The sequence below is a fragment of the Battus philenor genome, unplaced genomic scaffold (assembly GCF_028537555.1).
Source record: "Battus philenor isolate CCGP_79_NKW_IND1 unplaced genomic scaffold, ilBatPhil1.0.hap1 SCAF_9, whole genome shotgun sequence".
NCBI lineage: Eukaryota > Metazoa > Arthropoda > Insecta > Lepidoptera > Papilionidae > Battus > Battus philenor.
This window is the reverse complement of record NW_027181759.1, coordinates 14,553,216-14,571,918: the sequence shown is the minus strand read 5'-3', so window position 1 is coordinate 14,571,918 and position 18,703 is coordinate 14,553,216. Positions and strand designations below refer to the sequence as shown.

General features: G+C 33.5%; 1 protein-coding gene across 3 annotated transcripts in view; it reads right to left on the bottom strand.

Moving 5' to 3' along the window:
* Positions 1-18,703, bottom strand: part of LOC137932439 (uncharacterized) — a 66,448-nt gene that overhangs the window by 25,573 nt on the left and 22,172 nt on the right. For 2 of the 3 annotated variants that reach the window (XM_068776054.1, XM_068776056.1), the window contains exon 1: positions 5,371-5,512. The exons of the other annotated variant lie outside the window; for it this stretch is intronic. The gene's annotated coding sequence lies outside the window, so the exon portion shown is untranslated. Of the gene's footprint in view, positions 1-5,370; positions 5,513-18,703 lie in introns of those variants that run through there. 3 annotated transcript variants of the gene reach the window in all.

Below are 18,703 nucleotides of genomic sequence, written 5' to 3'. Positions count from 1 at the left end.
GTCCCCAATAGCGAGGACCATAAAAAAAGGGTGAAATCTTAGAGAAATAATCAATACATTCACTCAATTAAAAACTTTTTAACCAATCAACTTGTATTATTTTATTCCGTAGGGTATTTCCAAGATCGACATAAATATTTCTGCATCAGTTATGTTGAAAACAGTTTTTTTATTTAATAAAACAAGTTGTGTAAAACCCGTGATCTATTTCTAGCGATACGGTTGGGGACACGGGCGTGGTTGGATCCCGGATCCCTGCCAGGATGTCCGGGTTAAAGATACCTGATTTATTATAACAGTGGTGTCGTGAGAATGGTAATTGCGAACTCATTCTTCAGGTATGCGAAGGCAGGGCTAAGAGAAAGGGTGCACGAACTAAAGAAACTATTGTCTCCTCTTATGTATACTATTGTGTATTGCAGGGGTGGCCAACTGACGGGTCGCATTTATGTTGGAGAAATTAAATAGTAGTTATAAGTAATGGCGTTAATTTTGTTTTTATAGTTGGATTTTATAATTCACATTATTTCATTTAATATAATCACTTGTGACGTCACAAAAGTAATATCCGTAGAGCAGTTTATAGAGATACATACAAAATTGAGTGTCCTATAATGATACCTGTAAAATTAAAATAAAGTTTTCTTTTTTAAAAAACCACCTGTAATCATGTACCGTTCAATGAGTAGATAACTTTGATTTTAGTAACATTTATTATCATTTCTTTTTTTTACCACTTATTCCTTAGTATATTTTTTACCTAATTATTTTCCTACATTGCTAATTGTTAAATGTTAAAATATTTACATTAACTTCCTATTTACTGTCTTATTTATAATATTAATTTCCTATTCTACATTTGTTATAAATTATCCACTAATTCTATTATCTATATGTACATTGTGTACATACCTTTTATTTTAACAACAAATAGGTGGCATTGAGCGCACTATTTATATCTTATTCTTATTTTTAATGATTTTTTTTAAATTTATAATGCTAATTCTAAATTGACTCTGCATATTTTTATCCTAGTTTGACTGCATTCCATCTGTTATAAAAATAAATGACTTTTAATAAAATAAAGTTGGTAACTCTTTACAAAAGAGTTTATAGAATCTTTTAGAATAGCCAGAGAAATTTTAGAGAGCCTGGAATATTATTTATACACGATATATATTCATCTATATATATATATATATATATATTCACATAGATGTATGTAAAAATAAAGTAAACGTTTAATTTGCTTAGTATTTACATATAATAAGTTTTTTTTTTTAATTTTAAATTTGTATTTTTCAAACTCAATTTCGTTTACGTATATATAACATTAATGAAATGAGGATGGAATATATTTTAAAAGCGACCCGCGTATACTTTTTAGTTAGCCAGCTCTGGTGTTTTGTACGAAAAGTTTTGCGAGTCTAATTTAGATTCGGGTACTGCGTACTAACAACGATGACAAATTGTTAAACCTTTTTTTAATCATAGAATGTACTTTGAGTTATGGGTTCGTTATGTTTCAGCGCAGGTAGATTTCATGGAATTAAGTTATAATTACACGAGTATCGAGGAGCACAGGCCGTAACGTACGTAGGTAGGTAGATAGACCTTTCGCAGAATCCCATTGTGTACCGAATAATATCCTTTGTCAGTAAACACCAAAAAAAAATTAGTTACGTGTAATCTGTGCCGGTGTTCATCACCTTCGGTGATGTGTTAGCGGTGACAGGGACAAATCAAATCTTTACAAATAAAAAAGTGGTTTGTTTGATGACTGTCGTCCCCATGGGTATATTGTACAACTATACCAGTGATTCCCAAAGTGGTCTATATCGACCCCTAGGGGTCTATGACAACCTGCAATAGGTCTACGTCAGCCAAAAAAAATTTGGGGGTCCATGAAATGAAAATGGGGGTCCACGATAGTGGATCTCAACACATACACTGATAGTACCTATTTACTTACATCATACTATCTTATAATATCAAAACATTTACATTATTTATAAAAGTACCTATGAATTAAAAAAAATATTATATATGTTTATAAAATTGTGTAAGTTGTAGGATGTTGTTATTCGCTTTGTGGTCGCAATACATTTTGAACTTGTAAAACCTGAGAGTCGCAGTCTCAGAGCTTCGCTACCTTGCACTGACTTGTTCAATTCGTCACTCTATAAATACAATTAGAAATTTACAGGAAATCAGTATCAGGTAAGTAGGGGGTCTACCCAACACGGAAAAACATGGCAAGGGGTCAACGACACAAAAAAGTTCGAGGAACTCTGATCTATACTAATAAAATTGCACCAAAGTGTACTTTTTTCTTTCACAGACGCTTATTGCAAGGCATATGTCTCTATCAAATATCACAGCGATGTCCGATCTTGCTTTACCCGCTTCCATCTCTTTATGTATTAAATGATAATACAGATTTAAAATTAACTGCTATTAATACTGTATAAACATATTGAATATGATCATAAAGAAACCTGACTTAATTAGTTGTGTGTTCTTCACCAGATCAAGACGTATTTAGAAGAGACAGCTTCAAATGAATGATGCCAATATCCCAATAGTTCAGATTGGTTTATTTTTTTTATCGGTATGACTATAAAAGATACGAAATGATTTAATGTAAATAATTATTAAATACATAAACTATAAATAATTGTTTAATAGAATCAGGTGTTATTTTGTGGAAGTCCATCCTAAGTAAGAAAAGGACCAATATTTAGCCACTTTCGCACATCCAGTGGTAGTCGTGCAACAAAGTGCAACGCTCGCCAGCCCGCTGATAAAAGCGCATGCAGCAAACAATGCGAATTACACAACTAATTTGATGTACAAACGCGCCTGTTCAGCTAGGAATGCTGATCTTAAATATTTAATAGAATCAGGCGTTATTTTGCGGAAGTCCATCCTAAGTAAGAAAAGGACCAATATTTAGCAACTGTGGCAGTGTGTAACAAACAACACGGACGTGGAACAACACGGTGGCAGTTGTGTAATTCACATTGTTTGCCGCATACGCATTTATCGGCGGGCTGGCGGGCGGTGCACTTTGTTGTACGACTACCGCTGCATGTGCGGAAGTGGCTAAATATTGGTTCTATTCTTAATATAGATAATTAATCAAGATTTTGTCTTCGATTTTACGCTACCTATATTAAATATATCTATCGTATTCAATATAACTAAAGATTTAAAAGTTTAGAGTGTCGTCGTGTTCGTCTAAAACTCCTTGTTGGAATCGAAGAAAACTCTATTCATACTATCTTATGCTCTGCTTTCTTCAAGGCAGTAGCAAAGGAGTGTCCGGCTATTGATTTGACTTGATAAGATCAGAAACCAAAAAGAGGCCAAAATTAACGTAAAAAGTATATTCTTTCAATAGGTAGGTAGTGTAAACAGTTGCGGTAAATAATTATTAGTAAGAAAAGGTCCAATATTTATCACTCCGAAGTGATTTGACGGTGGCAGTTGTGTAATTCGCTTTGTTTGCCGCATACGCATTTATCAGCAGGCTGGAGGGCGGTGCACTTTGTTGCGCGACTACCACTGCATGTGCGGAAGTGGCTAAATATTGGTCCTTTTCTTACTTAGGATGAACTTCCGCAAGGTAACGCCTGATTCCATTAAATAATTATTAGGTTGTGATCTTTATTAAAATAATTTGTAATTTGAATTACAGTTTTGTATGTATTTATATGTATTGTATTTTAACTTACTGTGTGTCGTTAATAATTTCCTGGTGATTTCTTTCTTAAATATACCTCTCATAGTTTTTTTAAATGAACAGTACAATATAATAATATTATAAACTATCTGCAGTTGTAGTCCAGTGGTTGAGGACTGAGACTTGCGATCCTAGGTCGCGAGTTGATTCCCAAGATGTTATATAATTCACACTTTATGCATTAATTATATAAGATTGCTACTGCTTACAAACGATTTTCCATAGTAGGGCAGCAGTGTCTTCTGTGTTGTATAATACCACGTTGTGATCGCCAACCCGCCTGCCAAGCGTGGCGATTATGCTATATAAATACTAGCTGATCCCGCAAACTTTGTTTTGCAAAAAAAATTAAAGTTTTTAATTAACAAATGTAAGATAAGGGTTGATCGTAGAGGGGTGAAAATTTAGGTTTGTATTTTTGTATGCTGTATCATAATAAAATAAAAACCAAAAAAATTGTCTAAAAAATTAAAAATAAAATTTAGGGGTGGACCACCCTTATCACTTAGGGGTATGGAAAATAGATAGAAGCCGATTCTCAGACATACTGAATACGCATGTAAAATTTAGTAAAAATCGGTCAAGCCGTTTTGGAGGAGTTCAAGTTCGAACACCGTGACACGAGAATTTTATATATTAAATATGCATAAACTTAAGTTCGAGAAACACTGGTCTAGAGATTGAAACCTTGTTTATATTCCCTTATATTCGTTTAGCGGGTGTTCGGAAAGTACCATGCATATATTTGCGCCAAAATAATTAGCCCAAATGCCAATACGACGGTACAATTACTCGCGGCTTCCGAATTCAAATCAACGTTCGAATTTTAAATAAAGTATTGTGGCTGTTGTGGCCAGTAACACGAGTGTTTTTAAGAACATTCGTTTAAATGAACGCTACACACGCTATAGTGACCACATACTAATATACGGGAGGTATTTGCCCATTTTAGTTGTATAAATATACTTTATAACTGCGCCAAAGTTAATCAATGATTGATAGAAATGTTCAGCGGTAAAAATAATTAATATTTTAGATTAGACTAATTATTATTTAGATTTATAAGAGATAATACAGTTTGACAGTGGTCACAAGAGATGAAAGAAATAGTCAGAGTTGTCTGTGGACTATTTAAGTGAAAGAATCTCACTATAGAGTTCAATTTGATACTAGTTTCAATCAAATTGAGATTCTTTTGCCTTCTCTCGACAAAAGTGTTCACTATTATTCAAAGTGATTAATGATATGTATAAATAATTATGATATATATATCTTATCTCAGTTGTGGCTTGTTTATAATTTGTAAATGTAAATATATATATATTTTAAGTAGGTTTATCAGCGAAGAAAATTTAAAAACCTATTTATAACTCACATACATTTTGTATTTCAAAATTATAGGCAACAACACGTTATTTATGCAATATATGCCTACACAATTCTCTTCAAAAAAGACAACTATTTAATTGGAATGTATATATATTTGTAATGACTAAATACATTAAAAAATTAAACACTGGCCATCAAGTATATATAGTCGTAAAAAAAAAACGATAAAGATTTATATTAATTTAAAAAAAGAACTTTTTATAGAACAGATAAAAAATTAATAGAGAAACACTTACATGTCAGACTAAAACGTAATTACGTATCAGGTAATAACACGGGTGCACTTGAAAAGAGCTCGAATATATTTATGATTAAAATATATCGGTCTCTTTTTTTTTCACATCGACACTGACCAATCCGACATGGCAGACCGGCCGAAGTCCATGTGCGACTAAATACGTCGGGAAATTAAAAAATAAAGTGCGCGTTGTATAGCGGTAGTGGGCTGCAACTTTTTTACGTCTGTTATTGACAAAATCTCTATGAACTGGAGTAACGGATCTGACCGCATCCGGGTTGGCATAAGCAGGACGTTGGACGGTAGACTTCGGTCGCTGCTGGGTAAACCCGCTCGCAGCGGAAGAGCAAAAAAAAACAAGACAGTACCACGTGAAGCGCTAATTAATGACTTCAAATTTAATTTGCGAGATATTTCTTTTTACGCTACAGTTAGTCGATGTTTTCAATTATATATACATACTAGCTGATCCCGCAAACGTTGTTTTGCAAAAAAAATTAAAGTTTTTAATAAACAAATGTAAGATAAGGGTTGATCGTAGAGGGGTGAAAATTTAGGTTTGTATGTATTTTTGTATGCTGTATCATAATAAAATAAAAACCAAAAAAATTGTCTAAAAAATTTAAAATAAAATTTAAGGGTGGACCACCCTTATCACTTAGGGGTATGGAAAATAGATAGTAGCCGATTCTCAGACATACTGAATACGCATGTAAAATTTGGTAAAAATCGGTCAAGCCGTTTCGGAGGAGTTCAAGTTCGAACACCGTGACACGAGAATTTTATATATTAGATATAAACATACATTTTTTATTACATATAGCATTGTTTATCTATTAATTATTCGAAAATAAATATAGCGTATAATATTTTGTTAAAATTATTTATTGCATAAAACTGACGTAAAAATTTTTTTATTAGGATCTTTACTCCACAGACAATTAGATTTAATATTTCCGAAATCATTTTTTAAGTTGGCTTTTTTGCATTAACTTATATCGTAAAACATTTAATAACAAGTTGAAGTAATTTTTTTTTATAATCATTAATGTCTTGTTTCTTTTTAACGACACTCTAATATTGTAATAAGAAATATTATCGAAATTATCGTATATCCTGTTCTCGTGTACCTTTATCTATTTATATTAATATCTAATCAATGAGTAAGCCTGCACGTTATGAGATGAATTAAATTTGATTAAAACTAAAATCAGATTGAACTCTATATCGCCCAATATAATGCATATTTGGATAAATATATTTGGAATTTGAATTTGAATTTAGAACAAAAGAGCTCAAATTGGTATAAACAAGGTTAAGATTGAGCTCTCTAATAATGGCTTACTTCAACTTAAATCTACTAGGGTGCCAAACGCATCCTTATCTGAAAAAATCCCTAACAAATTCATATGGTTTTTTTTAGATCATTTTAATAATATCTTTATTAAAGTTGTATTAAATTGGACAGTGATAGCACAGCGGTACAGGACTGACACCTGCGATCGTAGGTCGCGGATTCGATTCCCAGGAATTTATATTAATTGAATTAATTATATAAGATATCCAGTGCCCACAGATATGTTTATAGGGGGTGGACAGCGCGGTTTTCTGCGTACCATAATACCAAACTGCGATCAGTATCACGCCTTAACAGGCGTGATACTGATCGCAGTTTGGCGATTATGGTATAGCGAACCATAGATATATTTGGGGAAAGCCTATGCCTTTAAGTGGGCATCAAGTTAGATCGTTTAGATAGTAATAGGGCATTTTATACGAATTTATGTTTAAGGTTTGAAACGACTAGAAGTATCTACTTCATCGTATTCTTGAATATCAAATATGTTTTTTTTTAAATAAAATATTCTAAACTTAATACAGGATTGTTGATATGATAAATTTTGTATTTTAATTTAGAAAAATCATATTTGGTTTGAAATAACTTTGACTTATTTCTTCTTGAAGTTACTTTCCTTTTCCAATAATTGTTACAATCTTGCGGTGGTCACATCCTGCGAACTACCAGTGGGGGCCCTATTTCTTGCGTCTACCGGCACTGGTCACCACCCAAAAACCTTTCGGAATCAACAGCGACGAAACGAGCGATGTGCAACGTTCATTGTCACTTCCGCCCAATAATTCTTTGATCTATGTCGGTGATTTTGGTTCTTCTGTAGATTTCTTCATTTCTTGTTCTATCTCGCAGCGAAATTCTGAACACAGCCTTCTCCATCGCTGTCTGGGTGACCTCTCGGTTCCGTAAAAGTGATTAAGATACACAGAGATAAATATATCCGTTTTGATTAAATATATATGTAGATAAAATAAGTTATAATTTTAGCTTTTTTTATTAGAAACTATCTGATTAAACCGTTCTCCTATCTTAGCAATCAATAATCAATTCTAATCTTAATAAATAATAACAAAAATATTTTAAAAACCTAACCATTATTGTAATGTATTTTAATAAACAACATTTTTAAATAGATTTTTTTTGTGAATATATTATTCTAGGTTATATAAATATTGTTCAAAAATGGAACGGTGAAGCTAAAAGTTAAATTATAATCAAAAAATCAGCTAAATTTAAAATCGGAACACTGTTTTGTTATTTTTTTTAACCTTTATAAAACTGGCCAGTTTCATTTGTTTAGTGAAACGGTTTTATGTTTAACTGTGAAAAACTTACGTCGTATAAAAAATATAATAAAAAGCGGCGTGTCGTTGAGTTTTTGTCGTGTGTATATATAGAATTGAATCGCTAGCCGTAATGTTGCTTCTGGTGAACTGGAGTGGGTTTTCCGACGTATACGTCACAGCTGTTGTATTATCAACCGCTGCAAGGTATCCACCTTACAGTAACCTTCAAAACATGAACGGTAAAAGAAAAAGAAAAAGAGGAGGAATGCTTAAATACAAGGTTTAAAGCTTTACAAGTTATAAAGCCTTAAAAGGGTGAATGAAGGTGAACTGCAAGACATAGGTCTCCTACAAAGAGAAGGTCAATCTAGTGGAAGGCCTACTCACGTCACCTCTAACGGTTCAGGGTCACCACTCGAGAATCTTGGGGTCCCAAAAGCCATTGGTTACACGAGCAATATGCCCCGCACACTTCCATGAGCAATTCTTCAACCTTTCATAAACTTGGTTCATCTGCGGATACCCTCATTTCTGAATCTCACATCAAAACTCCTAGCACAGCTATCTCAATCACTCTTTGGGTGACATTGAGCCTTTATATAAGGGACCAGGTCACCGATCTGTAAATCATCATCTGCAACACACATGTTTAGCTTATATGCTATCAACTAATGTAAGGTTTACTTTATTCAATAATCAATGGTTTTAGAAGTTATAACAGAAGCGTTGCTGATGTTCCTTCTCCCATTTCTTCTTTAAGCGGTAATGTTTTCAAAGCGGTCAATGTGAAATGTCAGTCACGTTATAGTAAGCGACTACGACCCTCTTGGACACTCCAGACAGAAAGAAAAACGCGTAGTTAGTGACAGTCAAAGTTAAAATCTTCTCTCAGAGGCCTCTGCGCCATGAGTATCCATCTAAGTTATTTTAGAGCTCTATAGCTTTCAATATGATTTCAATACCTACCTACCACGCCTAAACTCGGGGGGAGGGGGGTTCCTGGCTGAAGACCATCTATGTCCAGTTCATCAACTAACGTTATATCGTCTTTTATTGAGCATAAAAGATGGTCAAAATATTCTTTATTCAAATAAGCTGTTACAAGCACTTTCAAATTGTCAATCAACATATGTCTGAGTAGTGGTAGACTGATTTGCAATCGTAAGGCACGGGTTATAAATAAGTTTCCAGAGGATGGATAGCAGGGTTCATGCGTACCATAATTCCACAATGCGATCGCCAAGCCCGTCAAGTGTGGCGATTCGAATCTTCAATCAACATAAAGTGTCGGCATTGTTGTCCATATAGAAATCTACCACAGGCTCGGAAGGCAGTTCTGGCGGGAGAGAAATTCAACAGTTGCTCTTAACAAATATAGTTTTATAAACAATGCTTGAAAATATTTGCTTCCTGGATGACCATTGACAACGTTTATTTCCACATATTAGCAGAGTATATATATATGTGTTAACTGGCGTCTTTATAGATTCATTATCATAATACTAATAATGATAATGATCTCATTCTATCTAGAATTGATTAGAAATCAATTCCAATGAAAGAATACATGTATTGATATCAGATATCCCAATTAATAAACCCGTTATTAGTCGAAGCGGAGAAAGGTGATCACAGCTGACAAGTGGCAATGTGCTCGTAAATAAGAGATGATGTTTCCCAGTTTCGACATAACCAGTAGTGAAGTGTACTTGTCTATTTATGTCTTACAAGTATACTAGATGGTCCACTAAACTCGTGTGCCAATTTCTTGACGAAGTGTTCGGGCCACTAAAAAAGCGTTTCATCTGAAATTCCATCTATAGTTGATATATATATATATATATAAATATTTTTAAGTTTTTATTTACTTATATTAGAAGTTCATAAACGTATCTTATTTGTCACTTTTGTAATCTTGACGTTTTAACGTCAAATCGATGTAATGTAACGAATGTAAAAATGAGAAATATATAGTGAAAAGACAGTTACGTTGCTAAGAATAAAATAGACTCGTGTTCAAAACCGCCACCTTTATTTAAGACGAAAAATCATTTTCTAATTGAAAAATATATACTTAAATGGTGATTATTTATATTAATTGACAGTACAATGGTTTTAGAAATAGTAAATAACCTATTGATAATATAGTAATAAAATATTTTTCCTAAATGGAGATTACTGCATTTTAATCGTAATTATTGCAAGAAGATCGACCATTAAATTAGAAAAAAAATAATACAATATATTAAAGGGTGACAACTTCATACAGGGTGATTAGAAATATGTTTAAAAGTTTTAAAACTTTCTATAGTCAAATGAGCTTTACATTCATTCCTTTAAAGTTGTAACACCTATAACCAATCATCCTGTATATGTCAAATAAATAACGTCGTTAGTGTTCATCGCTAACACAATTTTGGTCAGTACAACACCAACAATATCTTCACAGATCAACGAGGTCTTTTCGATGTACCATCGGTGCTACGTTTCACCTTCAATAATTACTTCATAACAATCAGGTTTACGAAATACATGTCGAATGTACAATAATAATTTTTCAACAATTACCCGATATGTTGGATTTACGAGCAGTGGTAGCTTAAAAGTCCTTTACGACTGAGATTTGCGATCGCAAGTCGCGGATTCAATTCCCATATTAATTAAACCAAAATTCGTTAATAATTATGTTATATTGTGTAGAATATTTAAATGATAAAGCTTCGGAATGAATTGTTCGTGTCATTTCAGCCTTTAGATGCTCACTGCTGGGTATAGGGCTCCCCCAAATACGGAGCGATTCCAGTGTCCTCTTATGGCATGCAAAGGAAGCTGGAAACTTCTTTGTAAGTAGTGGAAATCCTATACATAGGTAATTAATGCACACTGTGAATTGCATAAAATTATATTCCGGGATTTGAACCTATGATCAACGATCGCAAGTTTTAGTCGCCTATCGCTGTGCTACCGCTCACACATCACCACAGATCGCGTTATATGTTGCCTTCTTAAGTTAAATTCACACGACTACATTTATAACGAGTTTTTATTTGTAATTCACAATATTTTCAGCTTCGTTATCAACAACCTTTTGCCATGTTATATACAAATGCCGAAGCGGTAAATATCTAACGGTTTTTAAGTAAAATATGTCAACAGAAACGTCATTATTTTGTGGTCCCTTTAATATTAATCATTAAAATAAGTCAACAAACCAACTTTCGTACGATTCAATCAACTAAATGCTACGATAAGATTTATTTAATAATTTACTTTTAATTTTAGATTTAAAACTAAGAAACGGGAGATATCTTAATATCTCGTGGAACTTTATTATATATGCATACACATATACCTACAAAAGATTTTTTAACTTTTTAAATACAAAAGGCCTTCATATAATGTATACATGTGGTCACTGTAAATGGATAACGATATGAATAAATGCGTTCATGTTATGATCTCGGTTTTCGTGGCCCGGTAACAAATGGAGGTCGATGACCCGCAATAGTCAAACATCCGGCGTGAACAGAAAAATGTATTTATACTAGTGTGGTGGCATCCGGTTTTGTACCGTACAGAAAGGAGGAGTCAAGGGGTATGAGATATTTTCCTATTTTCTGGTTGTAACGAAAAATTTGATGCTTGATAAGAAAATCTTCGAATGACATTTTGTTTTAAATCTGTGTAGATTTATATATTATACAGGTTGATTAGTTTAGGTGTAAAAGATTTATAGTAGTAAATATATAACATATTTACAGACAAATAATATATGCTACATCCTGTATTAGAGTGGCGCGATCCACATACGGCTCTGTGAACAATTATTTTTGGTTCCGATTTATTGTCGAATTATTTCAATATTTAAATTTATACATCCTGTAGCTCCTGAGAAATCGAAACAAATTACTTGTGTGAATAATTGTCATTATTATTTCACCATAAAATTAGCGAAATCCAAACACCGATCATAATTAACTAACCGGCATCTTAAGTTTTATTAGGAGTGCTGTCATATACGTGTGCATATCTAACTTCAATACTCATATTTTGTACTTTTGTTTAAACGATTCCAATAAATATGACTTGTAAAAAAACATATTTCTGTGTATTTAATGGAATCAGGCGTTACCTTACGGAAGTCCATCCTAAGTAAGAAAAGGACCAACATTTAGCCACCTCCGCAAATGCAGTGGCAGATGTGCAAGTGACGTTACTCTGTGTTTGGCACTAATCGGTGTAACATAACTCCTGAAGATGCCCCGTGGAGGGGTGAAACACGTGTTGAGTGGTTTAACGGTGGCTGTTGTGTAATTCGCATTGTTTGCCGCATGCGCATTTGTCAGCGGGCTGGCAAGCGGTGCACTTTATTGCACGTCTACCACTGCATGTGCGGAAGTGCCACGGATAATCTACTCTACACGTGTTGTGTAAAAAACAACGGCATGATTTTTTTTAAATCAGCAAATGACCAATGTACATATATCTGCTGGTATACGATAAGTCAATGAATACCGCCAGTATAAAGTCTGCTTATATAGATAGATCAAAAATTAATTTTAATATTACTAATTTAAACTTTTTATAATTATAAGTAATCACCCTGTATAATACCTAAAAATTGATCATATTTTTACATATTATACAGCTGAGGTATGCGATTATAAAATATACGTCTGTATTTTATAAAGGCTTTTGAACTAGTGTCCTGGAAGCCTGATTTTCATTAATATTTTGTGTAATATTTTCATTAAAATTTCACAGTTTTATGGAAGTCAACCTTAAGCGGTTTCACACAAGCGACTTTGTCTTTTGAAATATTATACCTAATTATTGCATATTGTCAGTCAGTTGTTTACTTAAAAAAATTAAATGGAAAATAACCAGCTAATAATCATATAGTATGTATTCTGTGTATTAGGAAGTGATTACCTCAATTATATCTGTCACATATTATACGGTGCAAGTGGTATGTTTTACATATATATTATTAAACATACGCGGAAATGATATCGCGGCCGCAACCGAGTCTAGATCTTTTGATAGACATCTTATCAGTAACAGAGATAAATTGCTGCAATAAACCGCATTAGGTAAATGATATGCTCTAAAAGGCACAAGGCACAGGAGGCAAATAATGCATTAGAATATTATAACAAACGAAGTAATTTATGAAAGAATAAATATTTATTCACAATTTAATACACAAGCAATCTTCTTGGAGAAAATGCTGTAAAATTATCATATATAGACCCCTGGGGGTCTATGACAACGTGCAAGGGGTCTACGTCAGCAAAAAAAAATTTGGGGGACCATGAAATGAAAATGGGGGTCCACGATAGTGGGTCTCAACACATACACCGATAGTACCTATTTACTTACATCATACTATCTTATAATATCAAAACATTTACATTATTTATGAAAGTATCTATGAAGTAAAAAAAAATTGTTTATTTAATGTTACGTATATTTTACATAACAGATAAAAATTTTAATTTAAATTCGATTAATAAATGTGTAAATTAACATGTGTTTTTTTTACTTTAAGTTTTTAACACTAAACTTCCCTACAGTTAGAAATTTACAGAAAATCAATATCAGGTAAGTAGGGGATCTACCAAACACGAAAAAACATGGCAAGGGGTCTACGACACAAAAAAGGTTGGGGAACTCTGATTTAGACGATAGATAGAAACTCCTTATATCATGCCTTCTCAAGTAGTTACCTTCGCCTGTCCTGGGATAAACAGTACATCTTGGTAAGCCCAATTTCGTTAAATAGATCGCCGAAGCCATCTCAAATGGGCATCGTTCGGAAAATTCCGAAACATCCTGTCTAAAATATCGCATTGTTCGAAGGTTTTTGACCAATGTGTATTGCCGGTAATGATATACAGAACCGAGAGGTCGTTACTTACGGCCTATATAAAAAGGCCAGAGAGCAGCCCAAAGAAGCAGAACTGCAGAAGAAATAAAATCACCGATATAGCACGAAGAATGGCACGTCTAAAGTGGCACTAGAAGAGGTCGAAAGGTTCTAGAGTGGCGACTTCACACAACCTTATTATACAGCTGGTCCATCTAGTTGTCCACTATAACATATCTTATTAAACTTAAATTATAACCATAAAGTATAACATATCAACTAATTGACACATGTTTCTTATATCGGTAAACAAGAAATGTTTACATACGTAAAGAATAATTCAAAAGCTCTAACAAAGATTCGATGAAGCGAATTCTAATTATCGTTTCTCAACGTTTTCCCGTGTAATAGCGTCGCATAAATCTACCCCTAAGGTCCGACTGGGGTCCGTTAATCGCTGTTAATACGGTACGATCCACGAATCGATTTATCTGTAACCACCATCTTAACACGCCTTGGCTTAAATTAATGGGATTCCAGGAGTTCTTATGTATATGCATCGTGTAGACGGTATTAAGTTGGCTTATATATAGTATGATTCATTTCTTTATTCATATTATATTCTCTTCTTTATTCATATTAATATGACATTTGTGGTGTCCGAAACACCTCGAAACATCTAATATCAGTACCTAAAGAAGAAAATCTGGAATTAATATCTGTTATTAAAATCACCAATCTTCGGTACAGAAACGTGGTCTTTCACTTTTGGATTTATTTGCAAGATACGAGCCTTGGAGTAATCGAATCAGGAATAAGAAGATCCGAAGACGAAAGAAAGTAATAGATAAAGCCTTCTTTCGGGAAGTCAAGACCGTACACTGCGTACAATGGAACTGGACAATGTTCTGGCCCAAATGTCCACGAGGAACGGGGAATTCGCTGAGTACCTGTGAAAGTTTCTCAGGGAGATTACCTCCTGCATCTGCGATCCAGCGGTGGATTAGATCATAGTGCACGCAATTAAGAGCTGTCCCGTGTTTTCAAGATGGAGTGCGAATTGGAGCTGAAGGTAAGGATAGAAAGTGGCACCATCGCCCTCCATAATGGAAAATAAAGAACGCCGCAACAAATTATATTATAAGAGTAATATTATAACAAAAATAAAAATCTAAAGTAAGAGTACTCTGGAGGTGAAGGGGATGTAAGAAAGGGAAATAAAATATGGAAAGGAATGATAGATTATGTGACGAATGAAACAAAGATTTGTGGAAGGTAAAGAGAATGATAAAAGATGAGAATGAAATAGAATTACTATGTGAAGAAAAACCTATTAAGAAAAATAATGTCTCTGTGTACTCAAGACATGGGATAAATGAGAGGCCTTCAATAGTAAAAAACTGGTCTTATTTGAAATCTACTAAAGAGACCTGTGTTCACCGATAGATGGCTTTTCGCTTAAATGGTGATGATGTTGATCATGGTGGAGTTCAATTTGGTTCTAGTTTGTAACAAATTAGGCTTTTCTTACATTTTAAGATGACATACATATCTTTAACTTTTCTATGGAAAAAAATTCTAAATATATAATAATTAAGAAAAGGACTAAATATAGCTACTTCCGCTATGTAGCAGTAGTCATGCAATAAAGTGCACCGCCCGCCAGCCCACTGATAAATGCGCATGCGGCAAACAATGCGAATTACACAATTACCACCGTTAAATCACTCAACATGTTTTACTCCTCCACGGGGCATCCTCATGAGTAATGTTACACCGATTAGTGCCAAACACCGAGTTGGAGTTATTAGCGGGCTGGCGGGCGGTGCACTTTATTGCACGACTACTGATGCATAGTGGAAGTAGCTATATATTAGTCCTTTTCTTACTTAGGATGGACTTCCGCAAAGTAACGCCTAAATCAATTAGATATGTATAATAATTATAATGTGCAATAGGATTAAAAATCTAACTAAAAGAACTTATTTAATACAGTTTGAAAATGATCGTCTAAAATAGTATATGGTTTATCGTGGACTCGTGTCCGAACGTGTTTAGAACCTTGTTAGATTCATTTCTAGTCTACATTTCTCATGTTACTGTATGGAATTATTCTGTCATTCTCCATCTCTATCTTCTTCTTTTTCAGCCAATGGACATCCACTGCAAAGTCATATGCTTTCTCTTCTCTAAACGTCACTACTTTGACCGTTACTACGCTACCCTCAATCGGTGACTTCTTGCCATCTTGACTATGTCGTTGGTCCATCTAGCAGGTGCCGGTTCGTAGTCGTAAACCATTCTCTACCATTATAAATGATCTAAACCAGAGTTCCCTAAACTTTTTTGTGTCGTAGATTCCTTGCCATGTTTTTCCGTGTTGGGTAGACTACCTACTTACCTGATATTGATTTCCTGTAAATTTCTAACTGTAGTGAAGTTTAGTGTAAAAAACTTAAAGTAAAAACAAGTGTTAATTTATACATTTATTAATTGAATTTCATTAAAAATACTCAAATTTTTTTTTGTATCTGTTATGTAAAACATACGTAACATTAAATAAACTATAAATAAAATAACATAAGTAATAAGTCAATATTTTCAGTGAGAAGGATGAACCTGATGTTTTAATAATAAATTATCAACATTTGGCGTCAATTCAATCAGTTTTGATATTATAAGATAGTATGATGTAAGTTAATAGGTACTATCGTATGTGTTGAGATCCACTATCGTGGACCCCCATTTTCATTTCATAGACCCCCAAATTTTTTTTGCTGACGTAGACCTCTTGCAGGTTGTCATAGACTCCCAAGGGTCGATATAGACAACTTTGGGAATCACTGATCTAAACTGTAATTAAATAAAATGATACAAATGGATATTTCAAATGAAGCAGACGTCGTAGGTATAATAATGAATTTATAATAAAAATGAATCATATTGGTTTATCGACCTTGAATGCTATGGCGTGACAAAGAAAGCTTTTATTATTAGTCATACTATAAACAAATAAATGTGTACGCATGTTATTGCGGTCATAAATCGTTTGCATAAGGCAATAGGCGAGGCAGTAGCGATGTTTATTCAGTCGGAGTGAGTAAACTTAATTATATTGGCTTGATGAATGTATCGAGGAACGACCACATGAGACTTTGAGATATTATCAGTTGTATGACGGATTCCTTCACACTGGATACCTTATACAAAGTGTTTGATATGATTTGTTGCATGTGATTTGTTATTTGTGCTTGACTTTACTGTAGAAACATATTGGCATGTCGTTTTCTGACAAAATTAGGTAAAAGAGGTAGAAATAGTAAATTACTAGAAACATGTTTTAGAGTTTACATTTTATAAACACACACACTTATACATATACATATATATGTATATATATATATATATATATATACATATATATGTATATATATATATATATATATATATATATATATATATATAAATATATATATATATATATTCACGACTGCATCGGTATATTTATTTATATATTTATATACTTACCAATGCAGTCGTGAAACGATTATATAAATTAGCATTAATAATTAAAAATTTAAATATAACTATAATGTCACATTTAAATATAAAATTATAGTAAGTAGTAGCCATTAATATATTTAGATAAGGTTTTTTTATCTTAGCTATATATTTACCTTCTCGATTTGATTATTTTTTTTTCTGATATTATCTTGTATCATCTACTTTCATTAATTTATCTCTGCACCGCCTAAACGGTAGAGAAAGCCTTGGGTATTATGTTCGCGTTAAACACAAAGTGTATAAGTGTTAAATAAATAAATAATTCCACTTCATAAGGATTGAAGTGACTACTTCTCTCTTGGATCTTTGATGACGAAAGTGGAAGGCGTGCGATCTCGAAGACGTTTTGCAGCCAGATCGATAGACATCATCAAAACTATCACCAATAAGTTAGTAAGTGAATGCTCTTACTCCGCCACAGATATACATGGCGTGAAGCCAGAGATACAGGGTCACCAGATCCAACTTTAGCTTGACCACGATCACTCTGATAAGAGTGGTAAATGACAGAAAGAAAAGTTAGTACAAAAAAGATCCGTTTATTATTAGCTTCTTATACATTTAATGGAATCGGGCGTTATTTTGCGGAAGTCCATCCTTAGTAACAAAAGGACCAATATTTAGCCACTTTCGCACATGCAGTGGTAGTCGTGCAACAAAGTGCCTCTAACTCTTAATGACTCTATGTTTGGCACTAATCGGTGTAAAACAACTCCTGAAGATGCCCTCCACGGGGCAACACGTGTTGAGTAATTTAACGGTGGCAGTTGTGTAATTCGCATTGTTTGCCGCATACGCATTTATCAGCGGGCTGGCGGGCGGTGCACTTTGTTGCACGACTATCACTGCATTTGTGGAAGTGGCTAAATATTGGTCCCTTTCTTATTAGCTTCTTCTCAAACCATGGCGTGTTTGGAACATTTGAAAGATGACATTTTAGGGGACTTTACTCTATTTTTGACTTTACACATGTGGCCACTATATATAAATGATATTAATACAGATAAATAAGTAAATGAACGTGTGTTTTGATATATTTAACAGTTACTTGCATGTTTAAGTTTAATCTGTCGCTTGCATCAATCTAAAGATAGTCTATGGACGATTAAGTAGCGAAAGTGCAAGGCCTTCAATACTGACCTCTAGAAAGCTGTGTATCTCGGAATCAACGCCCGGTAAATCATTACTTCGTGTTGCATTACAAGCGTTTATCTCTGTACATATAAATTGCATGTTTTCTAATTATTAATGACATTTT